Source organism: Ambystoma mexicanum, chromosome 4q, assembly GCF_040938575.1.
Source record: "Ambystoma mexicanum isolate Mex_15411 chromosome 4q, UKY_AmexF1_1, whole genome shotgun sequence".
NCBI lineage: Eukaryota > Metazoa > Chordata > Amphibia > Caudata > Ambystomatidae > Ambystoma > Ambystoma mexicanum.
Window position 1 is genome coordinate 787,004,347 of NC_090928.1, and position 24,465 is coordinate 787,028,811.

Consider the following 24,465-nt stretch of genomic DNA (forward strand, 5'->3'; position numbering starts at 1 on the left):
TGGCAGCGGTTTACCATGGTGCTGAGTCATGGGAGGCCTGGTTTGTATATCTTTGGTACGACATCAATGAAGCGACACCTAAAGTCCTTCCAAGGTGGGGCTATTTGTAAGGATGTACCTTGCCATAAACGTAGTAGGTTGAGTTCCCCTGCAGCATCCTCTGTTTCTGCTCCTGCCACCACAAGAGACACTCTTGTGGGACAGCGCATCCCTCCAGCTGCCTCGCAGGTCATTCATGATGCTGTTGAGCCTTATGTTTCGAGGGTCACAATATTGTGTATGTACCACGACGCAGTACTCTGCAGAGGGGAGAATCTTCGGAGTGCTTTCGAGACTGCGATCAAGGAGCACAAGAAGGTCTGCCCACTACCTGAAAAAGGTAGTGGGCAGGCGAGGAGGTAGTGTGGCGCAACAGGAAGCTATACCATTCCCTGAATGTCCAGATGGTGTATGATGCAAGGCAATTAATCCTACATCTTCCTCTCTTCACCGGCCCTTTATTATCCCCATGGTTGATGTCCCTTCCTTCCCCTCCTTTCCCCTCCTTTCCTTGTGTGTCGTGTTTAAAAAAATAAAAAAAAATAGAAAAAAAACAACAAAAACCAAAAAAAAGCTCTTTTCAGAGCTGCCTTTCACAGTTTAAAAATAGAAGTGACAAATGAATTGTGCAGAGCCCTGTGTATTTTTTAGAAGTCTGTGGACAGTCCGCGGACATTTATTTTTTTGGGGTGCTGCCCTATCAGAACCATTGCACTTTTCTATGGAAAGAAGTGGTGGCTCTGAAAAGAGCCTTTTGGTGGTGTTTTTTGTGTTTGAAAAACTTCAAATGGTCAACACCTACTGCAAAATGGATTGCTGTAATTCCAAAAAAGGTTGCAATACATTTTGTACATTTCTCAGAAAAATCTGTTTGCCAAGTAAGATGGACTCCATCTCTGCGGAAAATATATGTGCTACGAAACATAATATTTTTACTGTGAAAAGAGGACATGCCAACATCTCTTAAAAAGGCACAAACAGCCTTATTGACATTGTGCCTCGCTTTCTCCATTTGTGGACCAAATGAAGAAGAATGCAGCTATATTTGTCTCTGCGCAATACGAGACAAAATTACTTGGGAATTTGGAAACATGCCCATGACCTTCCCAAGTTCTTCTTTCATTGCAAATTGCAAAGAAATTCCAGACACATGTCCTAAACTGTTCCCTCCATAATGAATTATAATTATGTTTGGATGATGCTGTGCCTCCAAAGTAGCACAGAGAGGTACCAAGTCCAGCCAATTCATTCCATGCACTGCATGCCAGTGCATTTCCACATGAGGGAATCCAAGATGTGCAGCTACTCCACAGCGTTCTGCATGCACCTCCAACCAATGTATACATGAGTCTCCCAAAATCCAGATAATCTGTTTTCTGAAACACACAGCCATAGCTATCTGTTCTGCTCTCAGGATAAAGACATTCTGACAAACTCTCTCCTTACACAACACACCCAGTAAACATTATTGACCAATCCCTTGCTCTACTCATTTGCATGCCTCTCCACCCCAAAATCCCTCTATGTAATACGCGGTGTCCACTGACATCCGCCATGTCCGCGTTCATATAAAAAATCTGAGCGTGATGAATTTAAATTGAAATGATGTACGACATTTCCCCTTTAAGTTTGGCTCTGAAAATAGCCTTTTTTTGGGTTTTTTGCAGATGCTTAAAAGACACCTGTTATTTTGTATTTTTTTGTTTTTTTTCTTAGTTTACCCCTAAAATCTTCACATAAGCTTCTCCAAAGCAACCCTTACTTTCCAAAACAGCATGGCATTTCCCATAAAAGATAAAGAAATGCCATCTTCTTTAAAATAAACAGCATTACTGGAATCAATAGTCTCATTATTACAGAATAACATAACAGCTCTAAGCATGAAAGCAAGCATGCCTCGCTTGATTGCAGACCTAGCAATGTTTTGCTAAGGACAAAAAACAGAACTATTGTCCCATATTTCCCTAGTTACTAAACCAGAGAAAATAACTTTGGCATTTGGAAGGACGTTCATTACTGCTTGAACCAAGTGTTCCAAATCTGCCAACAAAGTAGGGGCACTGACATTGTCCAAATGCAAAGCACCACATTGCAAAACTACCACATGGGGACTGTTCATCCTACCCATATCTTCACAAACGTGTACAATTCCTGTTACATTGCAATCAGGCACAGTGCTCCACACCACCTCCACTCCTTTAACATCAAAATTGTTTGCCACATTCCTGAATTGAGCATACTGCTGTAAATCATGCACAGACATATCTCTAACCTCCAACACACTGACTTTCTCCACCTCTGCCATCTTCACTACACACAGCCTCTTTCAACACAAATCCATAACCTCAACACCTGATTGGCTAATCCCTACAGTCCCCTTTCCATGCTGGATTTGCTGGAAAACCCTGGATGTAGCATACCATGTCAGAGGACAGCCGCGGTGTCCACGGAGCATCTAACTCTTACACAGCCCTTCTACCATTTCCACTTCATTATCTATATCATTCCCTCATTGGATACAGCTAAGCAGTCACAAAACCATCCACCTATCACATCCAAGCACTTCAATGTACTGTTGATCACTCTGAGTACAAGTCTCATATCATTGGAAAGCACCTACTACAAAAACTACTGTACAAGTCTCCAAGATTTCTACTTGCAGCTGCATGCATATCCACATGCATGAATACAAACTACAGGTATGCATATTTTATGCAGAGTACATGTACACCTCTTATAAATGCATATAAACAGAGTAACTTCCACTTAAACTGTATAACCTATAAAATGAATTTAGTGTTATTTTCCCATCTGCTATAATCAGCTGTCACTTCCAAACCTGTCTGCTATCTAAATTCTTTCTTTACACACACAGCTATCTAAAAAAGTGTAATTTAATATTAAAAGATTGGAGAAATAACAGTATAATTGTAGAAAAACACTTAGGGGCCGATTCATGGAACAAACGTGCGCCGAAAATCTACGCGCAAGCAGGCGCAAGGAGGCGCAAGCAGGCGCAAGCGGAAAAAAAGAGGCGCACGCGCACGCGTGCGATACATGGAAGTCCCTGCGCGTGTCTTCCTCGGGATGTGCGCCAAACCCGTGCATGGCGCACACGTCACTGCAACATCCCGAAAGACGTGCGCGACGCGCACAGTGAAAGCGCACAACCTCTGCGCATACACTAGAAAGTGGGCGGAACACAGGGCGTAACGCGCGGAATGGGGAACAACTTGCGAAAACAAGGGCGTAACTGGGGATGTACTGCAGGGAAGCAGAGGGAACGCCCACACGCACCCGAACCACACGTATTCATGGAACCGAATAGGGCAAAGCCACGCACAGTGAAAGACACGCACAAGCCGATACACGTCCGCCACACGAAGGCAGGCGGTAGCGTCCCTGCGCATTACAAAAGTGGCAACATACAGCAATTGTGCGAGCGGGGCACGTGTATTTTGGGGTTGCGCGGGAAGTTACACACGCGATCGGGCCTGGGGGAGCGGGATACGTGTATTTCAGGGGTTCGCGTGAACTTCCTCACGCGATCGGGCCTGGGGGAGCGGGCTACGTGTATTTCAGGGGTTCGCGTGAACTTTCTCACGCGATCGGGCCTGGGGGAGCGGGCTACGTGTATTTCAGGGGTTCGCGTGAACTTTCTCACGCGATCGGGCCTGGGGGAGCGGGCTACGTGTATTTCAGGGGTGCGCGTGAACTTCTTCACGCGATCGGGCCTGGGGGAGCGGGCTACGTGTATTTCAGGGGTGCGCGTGAACTTCTTCACGCGATCGGGCCTGGGGGAGCGGGCTACGTGTATTTCAGGGGTGCGCGTGAACTTCTTCACGCGATCGGGCCTGGGGGAGCGGGCTACGTGTATTTCAGGGGTTCGCGTGAACTTTCTCACGCGATCGGGCCTGGGGGAGCGGGCTACGTGTATTTCAGGGGTGCGCGTGAAGTTCCTCACGCGATCGGGCCTGGGGGAGCGGGCTACGCTTATTTCTGGGGAGCGCGGGAAGTGACACACGCGATTGAGCGGGGTACGTGTATCTCGGGGGTGCGTGGGAAGTTACACACACAATTCCATCAGGGTACGTGTATTACAGGTGAGCGCATATCAACAGGGTACGTGTATTACAGGGGTGCGCGGGGAGCAGCACACTTGAATTGCACGTGTGGGTCCTCCCAGGTGTACCCTCTACACCCTCCACGGCCCCTGCAGGAGGCTCACACCACAGGGGCCTACCCAGCACATGTCATGCAGGCACCCCACCCACCATGCCCATGCCCACCAGCCAACCCACATGTCAACTTGCACTACTCCCCCCCACTGCATGTGACCCTGCACCCCCAGCCAACAGGGGCAGCCTCCACCAGGTCCTCACAATCCCCAACACACATGCACGTCAGCGTGTAATACGAGGAAAGGGCCATGCGCGTAAGCGCGCATACGAGGAAAGCCCATGCGCGTAAGCGCGCATGGAAACTGCACGTCCGCGTGTAATACGAGGAAAGAGCCTATGCGCGTAAGTGACGTGACGCGCGCGTGCGTTTCCCTCAGCACGGGTTAAAGGTGAGCGGGCCCAGCAGTTCGCTGTACGTGCCTTCCGTGGAGACCGACGTGTGTTGCTGCTTCCAGTTGTTTCGCGCGCCATCTACTTCACAGCTCTCAAGGACGTATCTCTTCTTTTGGCGGGGGTATTGGCTACGCGTGTTTTTCTGCATCGCGCTAGTCAGACGGTGAGTCGCAAACGCTCCTTTTCCCACTGCGGGTGCCCCTGTGTATTGCACCCATTTTCGATGTCATCGTAGCCTGCGTGTCCCACGCGTACGCGTTATTCGTGTTACTGGGTGCCACCGCGTACTGCGGGAGGTCAAATCCACGCACGTAGGCTGCAGGGTTGCGTGCACGGTTTTACTGCAGTTTTGGGGTGCCTGAGCGTTGCGTGACCCGTCACCACATCACCGGGGTCACATACAGCCTTGCAGGTGCAGGGGGGCTGTTAACATCTTGCTTCCCACCCCCTTCACCCCAATTGCCCAGGACAATTGTGGTGTACACCTCCCATTGGCACCACTCCATCTGTGCCAGCACTATTACATCTGTGCCATGGTTGGGAGGCCACCAAAGGTGAGGGGCGCCTCAGCTGGGCGTACTCCTCGTGGCGGGCGTGGTCGGGGACGTGGCCGTGGTGACCAGGGAGTAGGGGGACTCCAGGGTGTCCAGGGCAGCCACAGAGGGGGAAGAGGCAGGGGTGCGCCACTTGAGCACAATGTTGTGCCATGTGTCGGTGCAGCCATGCCACCACCCCCTGTGGTTCCGGGGGATGCAGCTCCTGCATCTGGCACTGGCACCCGTATGACCCAGCAGTCCGTTCCATCGACTGCCACGGGCCCAAGGGTAGCGGTAGCTGCAGGTGCAGCTGTGGACACCGCCACCCAGGCTCAGGGTCTGCCAGCGCAGGCTGCGTTGGCACTTGAAGAGCCCTTGGTAGATCTCCAACAGGCCAGGGGGGAAACCATAGGGGCACGCCGGGCTGCTCAGACCAAGACACGTGTCCCTGGGGCAGTCATGTCATCTGCTGCCCCGAACAGCCGGGTGTTGGCAAGTGCAGGGGCAGATGCACCCAACAGCACCCCGGTTGTGAGTCTGCCAACCAGGACCGTTGCGGTCAATGACCCTGCCACAGCTGATGTTGCTGCGCAGGGTCCATTAGTGGGCACCCAGCTGCCACTGACACAAGTCAGGCCTTTGGTCATCCCTCCACCTGCCATTCCCTCGGCTCAATCCACCGAACCCACTGGCCATACTGGTCAGGGCGGCATTAGCCAGCCAGGGTCTGCGCCACAGTCCAAGAGGAGGAAGGTTGCACCTGCAGCACCTGCTGGGACCCCACACACAGCCACGACCTCCTGCACGTCGAGGAAGAAGCCTTTCTGTAAGCAGGAACTGGACTTCCTCGTGGACTACGTGCGGGGACACAGCCGTGACATGCTAGTGGGTGCCAATAGTCATACTACGGCTGCCCAACGTGACACCCACTGGAAGCATGTTGCGGAACATGTCAGTTCATTCGGCCATGAGGTGCGCACAGGAGTGCAAAAAGCGCTGGAATGACATCAAGCGCAGCACTAAGGCTAAGCGTGCCTCAAATTACAACTTGACTCTGGTGACTGGCGGTGGGCCTGCACCAGAGGAGGAAGAACTCACTCCGCATGAGGCTCTCGTTGCGGAGTTCATACCACCAGAATTGGTCGAAGGTGTGGGAGAGATGCTGGACTTTGATGCCCAGTCCAGTGAGTGTTAAAGCGTAGTTGTTGAGGACGTGTGTGTTTGACTTGTGGGATGTGTTGTGCATGATTGCTGCTACATGTGACGTGTACATGGTTCTGAGGTGTAAGTAATGCAATGCTACCGTCATGCATGTCTCCTCTGCCTGCATGCGGGACTCCATGTGGGCATGCTCCCTTGCCCCTCCTCCGCCACTCTGCACCCCAGTTCCACCTTTGCACTGGTCTGCTACATTCTTGCCAATGTGTAGTTTCTTGTTCATGTGTCCTGTGTAGATGCTAACTTCCAGCTTAGAAACTGCCAGACATATGCCGTGTGGTACAGCCTTAGTACTCGATGCAGGGTATCCCACTTGTACTGTGCATGGGTCAGATGTCCCGCAGGGACATGAGTGCCCATTCATGCTCCATGTGCATTGCACGCATGCCCCTATGTGTCCTTGACTGGATGAGCACTGTAATATGAGTCCTTGGTTACATACATTGCCTGCCATATTATCGGCCTCCCCATGTCAACTGTGGCTCAGTCCTGCGTTGCACACATGTTTAGGCAATGACAATCTGTGTGGCTCACAGGCCTCAGCCTGTTCAATGGCCAATGACTCTGTCCAACTCTTGTCGTGTCTTCTTCACACGTGGCTGGCCTCCGGATCTTCCATCATGTGTCCTGCCCACTGTCCCAGCATCATTAGCAGTGTTGTAATTTGATTCACATTAAGCTGTTGATGCCAGTCAACACTGCTTGTCAATACACAGGTGTATGGGCAGCCTTTTGATACCATGCTAGGCATCCCTGCTTTGGTACTGGGGTGGAGGGGTGCTTGGCTGCTAGACATGGTACACATTGAATACACAATGCACGTGATGTCTGAATTTGACATTGCACTGCCTTCACATTTCCTGGCACACACCATGGAGTGCTTGTACATGTAGGTAGTGAGTGGCGTACACATTTTCAGCACTGCATAGACCCACTTCCATGCAAACTGCCACCTTTCAACAGGTCTGATCACAGTGGCTATTCTAAGTAGACCCAGCATGCATGCCAGGTCATATGTTGTGTGTCACATGTCTGCCGGATGCCTTTGCTGTCGGTGTGTGTGTGTGTTGTGTGCTTCTGACATGTGTAGTTACCTTTTCCTCTCTATTTTTCAGGTGATGACGCAATGGATGCAGAGGATGGTGTTGTCACGCCAGACACAGGGTTGGTAAGACCACATCAACCCGGCACTAGTGGGGGTCGTGGGGTGGTAGGCCACGAAAACCCCCAAGTGCTGCAGTCCATCCTGTCTCTGGCTGCCTATGAGTCCAGCCTTGATGACGACTCTGACGTCCATGTTGAGTTGGATGACCATCAAGTCCATGTGTCAGGGGTGAGTGATTCTGATGTGGACACTCCTCTGTCTGCGACACCTGCACTGAGGGATCAGACAGTCTTGGTTCCTCCGCCCGTGGTGGATCGGGACGCAGGGTCACCCTCCACACCAGTCACTGATGTGCCTGGGACATCACGTCGACGGGGGCATGTAGTCGTGCAGCCGCAGGCGGTGCCAACACAGCGAGGACCTCCGGTCCTTGGGTCCCGCAGGGGTCAAGCCCGGCAACGCGGTCACTGCGCGCAACCGCTGTATACTGAGTGGGAGCAAGACATGACTGCCAATTCCGAACGGCAGGGGGCAGCAATGGAGAACATCGCTGACAGCATGGAGCGTGTGGCCCGATCTGTGCTCCCCCCTGCTAGGCAGGTGCTTCTCCAGCAGCAGGCGGCACGGTCCACGGCCCGCTCGCTCAGGCTGGGCATGGCGGCCTCAGACAGGGCACGCCAGGCTGAAATGTCGTCTCTGCGTCAAGCAATTGCTGCTCACGCAGAGGCGCACATGGATGCCCTGAGGGAGGAGTATGCCTCCCTCAGATCCACTCTGGGTGTCCTTATGATGTCCCAGAGGCAGCAGGCAGAGGAGAGGTTTGCACAGCTTGAGCGCACCATCTCGGCTGAGCTACAGGCTTGCCGGGAGGTGCAGCGGTTGTCCAGCCAGGCCTTGCAGGAGGAACTCCGTGTTACACGTGCTACCTTGCAAGAGGAAGCACGTGTATCACGTGAGGTTCTGCATGCAGACCTATGTTACATCGCCACACAGAACCAGGCTCACCTGTCCGGCAGACTTGCTGCCGACGAGGGGCAAGCTGCGGCTAGGCGTGGCCAGGCTACTGTGCCACGTCCTCCTTTCCAGGATGAGCCAGACTCGGACGACCATCTATCTCCCACATAGGTCGTGCTGTGCAGGCGTTGAGCCCATGGAGGTATTTTTTTTTGGCTCGGCATCATCGCATGTGGATGTTGAGCAGCACCCTGTACCTCCCCCCTCCTGGGTGCCTCCCCTCCCCCCCGGGTCGTATGTGGCCATTTTTGATTTTTCGTTTAGTTTAGTTAGTTAAGTTTCTGTTTGATAGTTAGTTTAAATAGGTAATGTAGGTTTTCCATAGTTAGTGTAATTAGTTAATAGTTGAGTTAGTTTAAAATTTGTAGTCTATTGTGCTTTCATGTGACAGTGCGGTGCCTTGTGGTTTTTGAAGGCATCCACTGTCTGTTCCAGCTGGGCCCTTCATGGTTGTCTTGTGTATGTGTTTGCTGCTTGGGTTCCTTGACTCACATATGCCACTCCTGCCTCCCTTATCCATGGGCTCGCAAGGATGGTTCGGTGTTACAGAATTTTACACAAGGGCTTTGGACTGTCATATCTGTGGCATGTCTGGTGCTTTGTGACTTGTGTTGACACCCCTAGTGGGGATGATTTAGGTGTAATTGTCCACTGTTCAGCTTTTGCTAGACGGGGTGTGTCATGATTAATGTGGACATTGATTGCTATGCATTGTGTATTATGTCTCATTTCTTTCCTGTACACGTGCCTGTTGCAATTCATGCTGTAGATAGTGTTCCACACTTTGGAAGTCAAAGACGGACTGATGGTGTGATTTGTGATGTGACTCTCTGACATGGTCAAGTAATGAGATGCCTGATGAGACACACACAGATTACTTTGAAGCATTAATCATGTGTTACATGCCCTTTCTGCAGGGGGATGAGCCTCCAGAGCACCTTTGCCAGCAGACATGTCCCATTGGACGACGGAATTCTGGACCCGTTTGTTGGTGCCCACATGCACATGTGTGCAGGAGCAGAGGCACAGTGATTGCAGACCCACATCCTAGTACTGCTGACATGTTCCAAGGAACTCCAGGCAAGGTGAGCATCACAGGGGGGCCACGACACAGCAAAGCTTGCACCAGGCGAGTTGCACATGCAGGCTTAGTCACAGCACTGAGGGTGAGCTTAGACGAATATTGGTGTTGAAGCACACAATGCAGCTCAGATGTGTTTGTGGACTGATGGCTGCTGAAAGTAGGGTTGTCTGGGACACATGCAGGGGCAGTGGCACATACCCTCCGGTACACCAAGGTCCATTGAGCCACTTGTATCAACCATGTAGCCTTCCGAGACATGGAAAGGGGCAGCTCACAGGGACATGCAGCAAGGGACATACTCGGGTGCAGTGCATGTCTTTTCCACGTACTTCATGATAAATGCACTGCCAACTTTGTTTCGGTCATGGTGGTACACAACTTGCTCTGTAGTCATGGCTTGCAATATGGGTCTGTCTGCTTACCCAGGGAACATTGCATGTTGTGTGAATTGTGACACATTGGTGTTCCATTTTCCACGCACCCAGCAGCGGCTGCCTTACTGCATTGACTGTGTATGACCCGTCACAGGGGTGATGTTATATATGGGTACGAAGCATCAACCACAGATTGTCTGTTTGTAGAGTAGTCTGTTGCTATGGGGCATGTTTGGTGTTGTGTTTTTGTGCAATTGGCACGTACAGGTTGTTGACTGTGTCTCTCTTTGCAGCATTGCAGTGCTCCTGTAACCGGACCTGAGAGTGCGCAGGCAGGAGGCCAGCACTCAAAACCAGAGCTAAGTGTCTTGTTGTTTTTCTTACAAACTGCTCTGCATAGGCTTGCTGGGGAGTGTACTGATGCATGGATGTATGTGTGGTTCTATTTGGTATGTTATTTTCTCCCTAATCACCCGTGATCCTATGCAATTTTGAAACTTGTACCCTCTACCCGGTGTTCCTGCTTCCCGTGCCTATCCAAGCAACGTTCCCTGACCCTCTTTCCCCACTGGGGTTGCGGATGCCTGTGTAAGCCCCGAACTTGCAGGCGCCAAAACCCTAGAGGGGGTGGTGGGTTCGTACCACTCCTGAGCCTGGACTACAGAAGGCCATGACAATGATGTCCAAGTCTGTTTGGATTGTGTATGTGTTCATGCAGGTTGTACATTTTCGTGCATTCCCTAGTTTCATGTGTCATTCCACCTCCCCTCTCCTGCCGCTCATTCCAGTCATCCAGTGTGTCAACACCTGTCCCGACTGCATATCCCTGAACCTCCTTCCCCACCAGGGTCTCAGGGGCCTGTGTGAGTTTGACCTTGCAGGCACCCGGGACATGGTGGGGGTGGTTGTTTCGTGGCACTCCCGCGCCTGTACAGGGGACCTGTGACAGTACACATCCATTCATGGTGCATCATCCGATGTCATGTACCACACATGTCTCACATCCTGTCGTGACATTGTTTTGCTGTGCTACCTTGGTTGTTGCATCATTGTGGTAGTACTTGGACTTTGTGAGGTACTGCTACGTCAAGTCATCTACTGGAGGGTGTTTGGGTTCGTTTTTATGCCTTGGATTTTGTGTTTCGGAAATGAGTGTGTATTCAGGGGGTTCAGGCATCTTTTTACACACAAGGTGGGAGATGATGACGAAGGGTAAAGGTGATCCTGTGGCCAGGTGGAATTGAGGTTTGGGGGCTCCAAACAACTTGTTCAGTGGGTCATGGTCATTTGTGAGGGAGGGGGGGGGGTTGTTGTTGATTGTTGCCTTGCCCTGCAGTGTGATGGGAACTCTGACATAGTAATGGTGGTATCCCATGTACATGTTGTGTTCTGCTGATCAATGCCTGTTCATGTGTTGTGTTTTCCTTTCAGGTGCGAGGGGATAGTTGAGGTTTGACATGCTGGGGTGTACACATGGTGGATGTTCACATGTGATGTGTAGGGAACACTGATGGTCACTTGAGTGCACATGCATATGTGGAGTGCATGTCCTTGCAGAACCACACACTTGCACTCTGATGCACTACATGTACTCCCACCCTTGCATATACACATGTACACTGTTTGCCTTCTGGTGCCCACTGTGTCCCGGCAGCACATGTTCTGTGACCGATCATGGATCCAGTACATGCCTGATTTGATGTTTGACGTGGTCTGTCACTTAGATTTGATGCTCAGGGTGTGCATCACACACAATGGCTGTTCACTGTGCTGTGCGCTGAGCAGTGTGATGCAGGAGTAGGACACTGCACACATGAGCTGCAGTGTTGATTTTGCAATGCATGATGTGCATGTAGACAGGCATTCATTGTGATATTACGTCTACGACTGTTGTAATGCATTTTGAAATGACTTATTTTGGGTGGGAGGTTGTTGGTCTGTCATTTCATCTGATTCCGGGTCAGGCAGCAGTGTCCGATGCCACTGTGCATTTAGGACATGGCAATGTGTACCTTATCGTTACTGCATTGGTGTATGGGTATTGCGTGCCATGACATGTTGATGTTTGGGAGGGTTTGTGTGACATGACAGTGATGGCCATGGCCTGGTGTGCAGGTGTGTGTGATGCACACCTTGCATGTCCGTGTCATCCGCTTCTCAGAGCAACTAGCTGGGGGTAGATTTCTCTCCGCAGCAGGGCCCTCCCCTGGAACAGACTTCCGGCCTGGCTTGAACTTGAGGGGAATCATCTCCAGTTCTGGATGCACCTCATGTCCTTCCTCTTTGCTTCTGCTTACTCTCTGCCTCTCCCTTGTAGAATTCTCCACTGGAACTGCACAGGAGCTGCAACTGGGCCACTCTCACCGACCTTGGTCCCTGGCCAAGCCACTCTCCACTTGCACTGCCTCCCTGGCAACCCCTGCACTGCAGTACTGTCTCTCTATCCCTACAGCCCTCCCTTCCCAGCACTTGACTGCACTCACCTTTGTAGTTGCCACCAGGTGACCTATGTATTATTTTTTCGGGCTACTTCCCCTGTACTGGACTCCCCCCCACCCTTCCCCTTGCACTTTTCCCATTCCCCCTACCCATGCACTTGCACGATCCCAATGACACCTGGCCTAGTAGTACCGTTCTCTGTGTTCCCTTGTTCCCCCCTCCCTGCCTCATTGCGCCTTGGAATACTTGTGTATGGCCCATATCATGTCATATGTCATATGTGTGCCTTTTGGTCACACAGGATAGCTTGTGTTTAAGTAGCTAGGGATGCAGACGATGTGGCACTTCCATGGCAACTATCTCAGGGTGGTAAGGTTGTGACAGTTGACTGTCTCTTTGTCATCATCGATTGTCACCTGGTATGTGCCAGGCCTGTGTGCACTCCGCAGGGGTGGGAGTTTAGGTGAAAAATGTGGCCACAAGCTGGGTCCGGGCTTCCTCGCCACGTGCCCTGTCCCCTCCCATGGGCAGCGCCTGTGGTTGGGGATGTGGGGGCACCACCATGTCCACCGGGACGCCCTGCCGTGTTGCAACATTGTGCAGGACACATGCTGCCACAATGATCCTGCACACTACTGGTGGTGCATAGAGTAGTTGCCCGCCAGAGCGGTCAAGGGAGCGGAAACGTGACTTGAGCACTCCGAATGTGCGCTCCACTATGCCCCTGGTTGCAATATGGGCGGTGTTGTATCTTACCTGGGGTGGTGTGGTGGGGTTCCGGATTGGCGTCATCATGTGGTTGCTCAGAGGGTAGGCACTGTCCCCTGGGGAGATGATAATAGTTGAGATAATTAGGGTATGGATATTTGTCTGTGTGTGACTTGCATGCATGTGCAAGGGCATTTGTACTGACCTAGGAGCCATGTGTCGCCATGCTGCCCAGCTTCCAGGGCCCGGCTCAGGGCAGACATTCTGTATATGAAACTGTCATGGGTGGAGCCAGGGTAGTTTGCATAGACAGAGGTGATGATTCCCTTTGCATCACATACCACCTGTACATTGATGGAATGCCAGTGCTTGCGGTTTCGGTAGATGTGCTCAATGGCCCTAGGTGGACGTAGGGCCACATGGGTGCAATCTATGGCACCGAGCACTTTGGGGAAGTGTGCCACCCTGAAAAAATCCAGGACAACGGCCTGCCTTTCTGCGGGTGTTCTGGGCATGTATATGTGCCTGCGGACTGAGGGGCGCGCTGTCATGATTGCCAGTACCTGGTGTAGGCAGCGTGACTGCGTGGCCTGTGAGACCCCCCCACTATGGCAGTGGTCCGCTGAAATGACCCAGTGGCCAGAAAATGCAGGACATTGAGCACCTTCTCCAAGGGGCTCAATGCTTGCGAGCAAAGGGTGGGGGATGTGAGGTCATCTTCCCACTCCCTGACCAGGTCTAGGATGATATGGGGTGGAAACCTATACCTGCCATAGACCTGGTCGTCAGGCATCCCAAAAAGGCTTGTGTGTGTGTTGCGAAAATGCGTGCCCTGGCTATTCTCCTCCTCCTGCGGTGTCCCACGATCAGTGCAGCGACAAATGGGGCATTCATTGTAGCTGTATATACGCGTTTGTTGTTTGCGCGCACTTTTATGCTGTGCGCGGGGACGCTTCCGCCTGCCTTCGTGTGGCAGACGCGTTGACGCCTGTGCACGTCTTTTGCCGTGCGCGTGTTTCCCGTGTTCGGATACGGTCCGAGTGTCATCGCGTGTGATTGGAGGGGAGTGTGCGTACACGCAAGTGGCCTGGGTACGTGTGTTCCGGGGTGCCGGGAACTTTCACACGCGATTGGTGGAAATCCACGTGTGTTCTGTCATCACGTGCAATGAGGGTAACACCTGCGTGCGTCACGTCACTTACGCGCATAGGCCCTTTCCTCGTATTACACGCGGACGTGCAGTTTCCACTACGCGCATGGCCCTTTCCTCGTATTACACGCTGACGTGCATGTGTGTTGGGGATTGTGAGGACCTGGTGGAGGCTGGCCATGGTGACTGGGGGGGGTGGGGGTGGTGGGAGACATGGGTGGGGGCCTGGTGGAGGCTGCCCCTGGTGACTGGGGGGGTGGGGGTGGTGGGAGACATGGGTGGGGGCCTGGTGGTGGGTGCCCCTGCACTGCTGGGGGGTGGGGGTGGTGGGGGACATGAGTTGGACATGGGTGGGAGCCTGGTGGCAGGTGCCCCACAGTGCTGGGGGGTGGGGGGGTGGGGGACATGAGTTGGACATGGGTGGGGGCCTGCTGGCAGGTGCCCCACAGTGCTGGGGGGTGGGGGTGGTGGGGGACATTAGTTGGACATGGGTGGGGGCCTGCTGGCAGGTGCCCCACAGTGCTGGGGGGCGGGGGGGGGGTGGGGGACATGAGTTGGACATGGGTGGGGGCCTGCTGGCAGGTGCCCCACAGTGCTGGGGGGTGGGGGTGGTGGGGGACATGAGTTGGACATGGGTGGGGGCCTGGTGGCAGGTGCCCCACAGTGCTGGGGGGGGGTGGGGGACATGAGTTGGACATGGGTGGGGGCCTGGTGGCAGGTGCCCCACAGTGCTGGGGGGGGTGGGGGACATGAGTTGGACATGGGTGGGGGCCTGCTGGCAGGTGCCCCACAGTGCTGGGGGGTGGGGGTTGTGGGGGACATGAGTTGGTGTTCATTAGTTCAAGGAGACATGTGCCTTTGCTGGGGGGCATGCCCATGTTGGGTGGGCTGCCTGCGGGACATGACCAGGGATGCAGGGTAGTCCCCTGTGGTGTGGGCTGCCTGCAGGGGCCGTGGAGGGTGTACAGGGAACACCTGGGAGGACCCACACTGTCAAATCACATGTAGGACTCCCCGGCACCCCTGAAATACACGTACCCTGCTGAAATCGCGTGTAAAACTTCCCGCGCACCCCTGAAATACACGCGCCCAGGCTATTCGCGTGTGGAACTTCCCGCGCACCCCTGAAATACACGCGCCCAGGCTATTCGCGTGTGGAACTTCCCGCGCACCCCTGAAATACACGTACCCTGCTGAAATCGCGTGTGAAACTTCCTGCGAACCCCTGGAATACACACGCCCAGGCTATTCGCGTGTGGAACTTCCCGCGCACCCCTGAAATACACGCGCCCAGGCTATTCGCGTGTGGAACTTCCCGCGCACCCCTGAAATACACGCGCCCAGGCTATTCGCGTGTGGAACTTCCCGCGCACCCCTGAAATACACGTACCCTGCTGAAATCGCGTGTGAAACTTCCCGCGAACCCCTGGAATACACGCGCCCAGGCTATTCGCGTGTGGAACTTCCCGCGCACCCCTGAAATACACGCGCCCAGGCTATTCGCGTGTGGAACTTCCCGCGCACCCCTGAAATACACGCGCCCAGGCTATTCGCGTGTGGAACTTCCCGCGCACCCCTGAAATACACGTACCCTGCTGAAATCGCGTGTGAAACTTCCCGCGAACCCCTGGAATACACGCGTCCAGGCTATTCGCGTGTGGAACTTCCCGCGCACCACTGAAATACACGCGCCCAGGCTATTCGCGTGTGGAACTTCCCGCGCACCCCTGAAATACACGCGCCCAGGCTATTCGCGTGTGGAACTTCCCGCGCACCCCTGAAATACACGCGCCCAGGCTATTCGCGTGTGGAACTTCCCGCGCACCCCTGAAATACACGCGCCCAGGCTATTCGCGTGTGGAACTTCCCGCGCACCCCTGAAATACACGTACCCTGCTGAAATCGCGTGTGAAACATCCCGCAAACCCCTGGAATACAGGCGCCCAGGCTATTCGCGTGTGGAAATTCCCGCGAACCCCTGAAATACACGCGCCCAGGCTATTCGCGTGTGGGACTTCCCGCGCACCCCTGAAATACACGCGCCCAGGCTATTCGCGTGTGGAACTTCCCGCGCACCCCTGAAATACACGCGCCCAGGCTATTCGCGTGTGGAACTTCCCGCGCACCCCTGAAATACACGCGCCCAGGCTATTCGCGTGTGGAACTTCCCGCGCACCCCTGAAATACACGTACCCTGCTGAAATCGCGTGTGAAACTTCCCGCGAACCCGTGGAATACACGCGCCCAGGCTATTCGCGTGTGGAAATTCCCGCGCACCCCTGAAATACACGCGCCCAGGCTATTCGCGTGTGGAACTTCCCGTGCACCCCTGAAATACACGCGCCCAGGCTATTCGCGTGTGGTACTTCCCGCGCACCCCTGAAATACATGTACCCTGCTGAAATCGCGTGTGAAACTTCACGTGAACCCCTGTAATACACGTAGCCCGCTTGCCGTGCTGGTACAGAGTTAGCGCAGCCCTTTGCGCTGGATTGGGGATTTTGATGGCTTTTCCCTGCGCGGAAGGCGTTCTTGGGGGCGTAACTGGCGCTGCTGCAAGGTCGCTGCGCCACTGTGCGCCACGGCTGGTTTTGGTGGCTGGAATCCATGAATACGCTGTGCGCGGAAATGTGTTTCGGCGCACGCGGCTGGCGCAGACTACCGCACGCGCACACTGTGCGCCAGCCGCGTGCGCCACTTGTGCGCCGAATTCTATGAATTGGCCCCTTAGTATTGTATTATAAAATTACACACATCCAGGATAAGTGCATGCATCTTTATACACTCACACAGATAGACACTATCATTAAAAAGCTCCCAGTTGAAATAACACCACTGCATGTACATCACATCCTTCTGCTTTATTACCCACATGTTCACAAATGCATACATTCCATGCTTTTCTATACATTCTCTGCCATTTACCCTATAAAAATAGCAAAATAAGTATATGATTATTTCTTCTATCTCCTAACATCCAATAACAAAGCCTTAAGAAACCAAGTGAATTTCATACACTTAGTATTATACTCATTTGCAAATCATGTTGAACTAACAGATTGTAAGTAAAATATAAAGGCTACACATAGTCAAAGGAAACTGGATGCACACACTATGTTAAGTTATCAAACAACAATACTACTACAAAAACATAAAAATCAACGTCTAAATTAACAACAGTGCTATAAACACACAACATTACTAACTTCTTTCTTTTACAATTGCAGTGAAGACCACTCTCCTGAAAAGCAGCAGCATCTGAAGTAAAAAAACAACAACTCAGAAGAAACCTGCTCATTCCAAACAAAAAATAAGTACAATACTACCATAATGTTCTAAATATTACTCAAACACAGTGTGGGGTTGATTTATGGATTTTGTGCACCAAAAAATAGGGATTTGTGTGCATTCTGCCCACACATCCCTATTTGTTGAACAGGGATTTGCGGGCAGAATGGCACACAAATCCCAATTTTTCAGCACACAAATTCCATACATCAGCACCTAGATTGTTAGTATTGCAGAACAAAGAACTGTTTTAATTCTATACCATTAGATTTAGTATTAGTGCTTCTCCTCACCACTAGCTTACTTTGTATTGTCATCTGAACCCCAGTATAGTAACACACAAATACAAAAATAGCCTTCCCAACTAGTTGTAGTTGCCCATTGCACAATCACACACCTCCACAGACATCCTTACCCTCATACTCAGACACTCATGCGCACAGCACACATACATTGCAGAACAGCCCAACCACACTTCTTTTTTCCAACAGACCCCAAAGAATGCCTACCAAAAAGCAAGTCCGTAAAAAGCAACACAGAAGTAGAACAAATGAAAATAAATAAGTGTCCAAAATAAGCATCCATCTCTAGCAGAATTTGTACAAAAAGTTCAAACAAAAGATCTAATAGAGTCATTAAACGAAACAAAAGTACAAAAACGTTGCCTCCTCTTTCAAAATGTAAAATGAAACAGAAAGTGATTAACAAGAATTCAGCTACCACTACTGCTAACACTGCTCCTATAACTTTTGATGTAGTGGCAAGTAACCATACCAAAAAAAGTATTTTACAAAAAATGTTCTGCCACAGAGTCCTTCACAATCTTATAGAAAACAGGAGAGAAATCATGCACAACCCTTAAAACCTACAGTAGAAAATTAATCTTAGAATCTCTCACAGAGAGTGCAATTTTTCTCAAAGGGAAGTTATTTATTTTAGTGTTAAACAGAATGAAACCACTAACAAAACTAAATACTAAACTACAAAAATGACTTTTCAATAAATGGAATGTCAACAAAAATAACTTCTTAAATATCTGTGGAGGTGAATGGAGTCACACCACAAGCACAGAACCATATTTCAATGAAGAAGCATAAAAACAAAAGCAAACAAACACAATTGCCATACATAGCAGTGGACAAGGGTATGAAAAACGTAATAATACTATAATGGAACAAGAAATGCTGCCTACAAAAATATCCAAAGAAAACTCAATATCACCTCTCCATTCGACTGAACCAAAACGTCCAGTGTACAAATGGCCGTGCACGTCAATGTGTAACATTGACAAAAAATCTTTCAAATCTTTAAACCAGTTCCTCAATCAGCATGTGAAAGGCAAAGACAAATTCAAAATGAAACTACTGCAAAATATTAATACCTGTAAGTGCGCAAATACACAGGACTACAAGGACATTTATTTGCCTGCATTTCAAGACGTATTTGCAAAAGCACCTTCCATCATATCAAAATGATATCAACACATCATTCAACTATTAGAAATCTAGTCCATAAACTGTACCATGCTAAATGTCCAGCGTTAGCATTAAGCAATTTAAATAACAATCTACATGGTACAGCCAAAGACCTACTCAAAGAAATAGAGCATATCCAAACAATATTCTACATGGTACAGCCAAAGGCCTTACTGAAGAAATAGAGCATATCCAGAGAAAATATTTTGGAAGTGAAAGCCACTTACAAAATGCAATTGCTTTACAACAGACTAGGAACAATTTTACAAATGGCAACCTTCTACTACACACATACAAAAAGAATTACTAAAATTTAAAAGTACATCCGCTGAAGTACCAAACCATGTTTGTGTGTTGCCGCAGAACTTTTTATAAAACTAGCACAAAAATTGTAGACATAACATACAAAATAGAAGACAATGAAGATTCCAAATGGTTTTTATTAGCTCTCTACCTTATAGCAGAAAACAAATATGAAATAAATGACCCCTTAATACTTTGCAGTTACTGCACTGCAAAACTTGATAACAACCAAACTCCTTCACATGCTCTCACAAATAACTTGGAATTATTCCTACTACCAAAACCCTTGCAACAACTCAATTTATATGAGAGCATCATAATTCAAACAGTGCATCCATTTCAAGCAATAATATGCCTTCAACCAAAAACAGCAAAATGACCTCCCTCTGAATTAGTGAAAGGCATTTGTGGGAAAGTAGTTTATTTACCATTCGATCTGAAAGAAAATGTACACTCTCTGGGAATGCAACATCCAATAGATCAATCTTTGGTTTTCTTAGTAAATGGTGTACCTACAAAAGACAAAAATAATTGGCAACAACTCGTACACTTACATAAAGTTAGACAAGCCTTGCAATATCTAAAAGACAATAATGAATACTACAAAGAAATTAATATTGAAGAAAACCTGAGGGAAACCACTGAAATAATTCAAGAGTCACCGGAAACTGGTCAATTTGAACTTCTAGATCCTGCAACAGTATCCAATATTTTAGACCATTATGCAATTCATCCATTACACTCTAAAGACACCATAGATGATGCACTAGAAACATAACAAATGTGACAAACCAAAGGATCACCAATCAGCATATGGGACAAAAGTATAGAAGCACATGCTTTTCCTCTACTCTTTCCTACTGGGAAAGGAGGAAGGTACGATGATAGACCCACTCAGATAACAGCATCAGAATACCGCTCATTACGAATGTATTTTGAAGATCACAGATTTAGACAAAATGTGTAATACATAATCAACCTACTCTTTGCAAGTGAACTAGCAACTCTATGCTATGGAGTTGTACACACATTGAAATCAGGTACCCATTTTCAAAATATGTCAGCTACGCAATTACTACAAAAAGTGCAAGAAAAATATGAGGTTCTACAATCAAGCATTACAAATCTGTTAGCAAACATGCGTAGTACAAAAGAATACTGATTACAATGTCACAGAGATGTACGTTGTATGATAAGAAACCATGGCCCACCCACTAGGTTTGTACCATTAAGTTGTGCAGAATATGCATGGGAAGATTTACATGATTTCCTAAGCATATCAAACAAAAACAAAACAAACATAGACATACTAACATCTGGACATCTCTGCTCTCTAGATCCTGTTAATGTTTCAAGATATTTCCATCATCGCTTCATTGCTTGCTACACTTTGTTTGTAATAAAACTGTTCCTCCTCTCGGAGAAGTGCAACACTTCTTTTGGAGAAAAGAATACCAAGCCAAAGGAGCACCACATATCCACATGCTTTTATAGATTAAAGATGCTCCTAAATTTGGTCAAGACAGTGATGCCACTGTTTTACAGTTTATCGAACAATATGTCACTCATGAAATTCCTTCACAAACAACAAACAGTGATCTTCATGCACAAATTTTACAATTTCAAAGAAACAAATGTGGGAAATATTGTTGTCGCAAACACAAAAACAAATGAAAATGCTATACCAAATGCTGCTTTAGTTTCCCTAGACCAGTTACAGCAACGGGTCAAGTAAACAACTTCATGTCTTCAGTTAGACATAGTGTTAAAGGTAAATCACCTAAGAACACATATTACATAAAAAGAACAGAAGAATCAAAGTATATAAATGATTACAATGCAATCATTGCCCTCTTATGGAATGCAAACTTAGATGCGCAGTACATTGCAGAAAAGTCCACTGCAGTTGCACAATATGTTACAGACTACTTAACCAAAGCAGATAAAACAGAGCATCAAGACCTCCTGGATGACCTATCATCGGTCAAAACACTGTCTCAGAAATTGTACAGCTTAGGCATCAAAATGCTCTCTCATAGAGAATGTGGCTGCTATGAAGCCGCAGACTGTTTAACTGGTACTGCTTTGTATGGAAAATCTGAAAATATAGTATGGCTAAGTCTTGGTCCTGCTAAATCTAGAAAAAGAGTTCTGAAATCATATGAGGACATAGAAACAATAGTCAAAAATGATCCCAACAACCAAGACATTTTGAAAAACAATTTACTAGACACATACTACCCAAACAGGAGTACCAGTTTGGAAACCATGTGTCTATACCACATAGCCCAAAACTTCACATTCAAAAATAATATAAAACCAGATGAAAACAAAAGTAGATACAGAGTGACAAATTGTGAAGGCAGCTTAGTGAAACTTACCAAACAAAGCTTAATTAATCATATCAAATTGTCATTAAAAACTCCTCAACATAAAGAACCATATTATATGTCCCTGCTACAACTTTTTAAACTATGGAGAAAAGAAAAAGAGTTACTAGATATCTCTGACTCCTATGAAGACATTTTGAAAGCAAATGAAAGCACTATAACAAATGTAAACTTTAGACAGTACAACACAATGTTGCACAATGAACAGCAACATGATGAAGAACTCCAGGCTCACCTAGATAAGGACACTCCTGACAGTAGTCAACCTTCTGTAACAGGAAGCCGAGAACCACTGGGACAGCCACTAATAGCAAATGAGGCAGAAATCGCTAGGACAGACAGAAGTAGAAAACACCATTTGTTACTATGAAGAAGATACAGAAGACTTAACTGTATTGAAATCAAAACTGAACAATGAGCAGCATAGCATTTTTCAAGAAGTAACAAAAGAAATTGCACATGGTGTACAACATGAAAATAAAAAGTGTACCTGCCAAAATTACAAACCTATACTACTATACGTCAGTGGTCAAGCTGGTTCAGGAAAAACATTCTTAATCAAAATCATCAGCAAGTTCCTTCAACAATTGACAAACAACAAACTGTCAGCTGTTGTAACTGCCCCTACAGGTTTAGCTGCCTACAACATATGCAGTGTCACTTTACACCGATTACTACTCCCTCAGGTAGAACACCAAAACAAATTATAATATTATAAACTTTCTACGGAAGCTGCAATGGAATTACGCAGATCATGGCCGTTTAATATATATTACATGGACGCGCTAGCGTTCATGTAGTTATGGTTAAGTTGGTGTTTCCATAGGAAGAACATTTTTTGGGCGGCTTATAACTTTGCTCCCTCTGGAGGAATCCTCACCAAACTTTGGTATATGGCCCACTCTGAATTGTTTTGCAAAGTTTGGAGAGGTTTGGTCCATGGGGGGCAAAGTTATAGGGGGGGTCCCAAAACTTTTGTTTTTTCCCATAGACATAATGGGAAAAAAACTTTGCGCATGCCTACAGCCCACACCGCTGGACGGATTTACACCAAATGTGCGGCAGGAGCAGGGGCTTGGTCCCGAAAGTGTGCTTTTGCAAATTTGGTGTAAATCCGTCCAGTAGTTTTTTTTCAAATGACCAAAATGTAAGGCAAAAAAATTAGTGATATCTCCGTTGGCTTCGCGGACGGACTTCCCGGTTCGCTCCGCCGACAGTGGCCGAACGGCTTGCGCGATGTCCGCGGACATGCGACGTGTTTGCTGATTGGACGGCGTGGTGCGTGACGCGCGTCAGATTTTCTGTGGCGCCTGCCATCTTGCATTCGCGGACGACCGCGGTAAACGCGGTGAAACTTGGATTAAAAATTGTATTTAGTGGTGTGTGTTGGTGTGTAAGAGTGTTTGGGGAGGGTGGGGGAGTCTGAGACAGGTTCATTGTTCTGTTTTTTTTATGTGCTAGACACTTTTGTTGTGTTCTATTTTTCTGCAGACAACACGGCTGTTCTGAAATGTTCGTAAATAAACAGAATGGATTCGGTGAAAGTGTTCTAAGAAGACTCGTGGGGTCCTGGAATGTTCGCAGGGGGTGTCCTGAAGATGTTGTCTGTATTGTTCATTGTCAAGCTGAAAGTGTTCTAAGAACACTCGCAGTGTCCTGAAATGTTCGTACATAAAGAAAATTGTACAAAAAGCTACCGGCACCGTTGCTACCATTCCGCCATAGTAAAAGTAGTGCTCGCGGGTGTCTGACCTGGCAGGCGTGTGGCACCCTCGAGCACAGCTCGTTATTAACGGTGCTGGTGTATCCGAGCTCCCCAGAATGGGGATCTACCGGTACCGGCACCCGCGAAAGGGCAATTATCAGGTCCGCCTAACTCGGCATTACCCGGTAATTGCCCATTCGCGGGTGCCGGACCAGGATGCAACTCCGGCGGCAGCCGTGCCAGTTTTACCGGCACAGCTACGGCCAGGGTTGTAATGAGGCCCACTGTTTCAATAGTACCCAAGGGGGTGCTTTGTGTTAAAATGTAAGTAAATCGTGATATATTCAGCAACAATGGTCAAAATTACTAACTGCATAGTTAAGTAACTCATCAAACTGGTCCACATTGGCCAAAATTATGGCCCATTTTGACTGGCCCACACTGGAATTTTACATTTTTGGTACAGGCATTGCCCTATAGCCTTGTCCGAGCCTGGCGGCTCCTCCATTCTGGAGGAGCTAACGAGCCAGCCCAGTGAAACAATGAGCACTCCCTCACCTGCTTTTTCCAGCTGATGGAGTGCTCGTGGGCTGGCTGAACTGTTAAAGGGAAAACTGTTTCCCTTTGACTGTTCAGTTTAGTTCCCCAGCCGCACATGCTCACTGAGCCATACAAGTACGGGGGCATTTTGCTTCGCCAGCATTGCATAGCTCATTGAAAATGCTGGCTGGGGCACTACATGTCTGTATGTCCGAGGAGGAGCTCCTGCGCCTCCTTGCACATACAGACAGAGCAGCCTGGAGCAGGGCGTTTCAGCACCCACACGCAGGCCAATGCAGAAGGTACGTTTATGTTCATTGTTTTTATTTAAACATGTGTATGGATGCGTGTATGCTTATGTTATGAGTGAATGTATGGTGCTGGATGCTTGTGATTGCTGTACAAATGTGCAGCGCCTTGCATACACACGTAATCATGTTGATTGTGTTAGGGCCAGTGGACCCAGGGGACAGGGATGGTATCTTTTTACTGGACATCTATTATAGATGTCCAGTAAAAATGT